Here is a 1,412-nt window from a genome sequence, read left to right as displayed (position 1 = left end):
CAAAACTAAACAAATGGGACCTAATGAAACTTAAAAGCTTTTGCACTACAAAGGAAACTATAAGTAAGGTGAAAAGACAGCCCTCAGATTGGGAGAAAATAATAGCAAATGAAGAAACAGACAAAGGATTAATCTCAAAAATATACAAGCAACTCCTGAAGCTCAATTCCAGAAAAATAAATGACCCCATCAAAAAATGGGCCAAAGAACTAAACAGACATTTATCCAAAGAAGACATACAGATGGCTAACAAACACATGAAAAGATGCTCAACATCACTCATTATTAGAGAAATGCAAATCAAAACCACAATGAGGTACCATTACACGCCAGTCAGGATGGCTGCTATCCAAAGTCTACAAGCAATCAATGCTGGAGAGGGTGTGGAGACAAGGGAACCCTCTTACACTGTTGGTGGGAATGCAAACTAGTACAGCCGCTATGGAAAACGGTGTGGAGATTTCTTAAAAAACTGGAAATAGAACTGCCATATGACCCAGCAATCCCACTTCTGGGCATACACACTGAGGAAACCAGATCTGAAAGAGACACGTGCACCCCGATGTTCATCGCAGCACTGTTTATAATAGCCAGGACATGGAAGCAACCTAGATGCCCATCAGCAGACGAATGGATAAGGAAGCTGTGGTACATATACACCATGGAATGTTACTCAGCCATTAAAAAGAATTCATTTGAATCAGTTCTAATGAGATGGATGAAACTGGAGCCCATTATACAGAGTGAAGTAAGCCAGAAAGATAAAGACCATTACAGTATACTAACACATATATATGGAATTTAGAAAGATGGTAATGATAACCCTATATGCAAAACAGAAAAAGAGACACAGATGTACAGAACAGACTTTTGGACTCTGTGGGAGAAGGCGAGGGTGGGATGTTTTGAGAGAACAGCATCGAAACATATATATTATCTAGGGTGAAACAGATCACCAGCCCAGGCTGGATGCATGAGACAAGTGCTTGGGCCTGGTGCACTGGGAAGACCCAGAGGGATCGGGTGGAGAGGGAGGTGGGAGGGGGGATCGGGATGGGGAATACATGTAAATCTATGGCTGATTCATGTCAATGTATGACAAAAACCACTACAATATTGTAATTAGCCTCCAACTAATAAAAATAAATGAAAAAAATGTATATGCAATGATAATTCTAATAGATATTAGCATTCAATAGAGTTTATCAATGTACATGGTTGCCAACGATTTATGAGTTTTCACACATCTTCATGCTTTTATTTTTTACCAGTATGGAATGTTAAAAAATGTAAATTCCCATGGGTGTAATTTTCATCCCTCTTCCTATCCAGTCCTAGAATGAACCCACCATCCCTACTGGTTCCCATTTACTCTGAATAGTCCTGATTTCATAATCATCAACCCTGCCCCC

This window comes from Cervus canadensis, chromosome 25, assembly GCF_019320065.1.
Source record: "Cervus canadensis isolate Bull #8, Minnesota chromosome 25, ASM1932006v1, whole genome shotgun sequence".
Lineage (NCBI taxonomy): Eukaryota > Metazoa > Chordata > Mammalia > Artiodactyla > Cervidae > Cervus > Cervus canadensis.
This window is presented reverse-complemented; position numbering follows the sequence as displayed.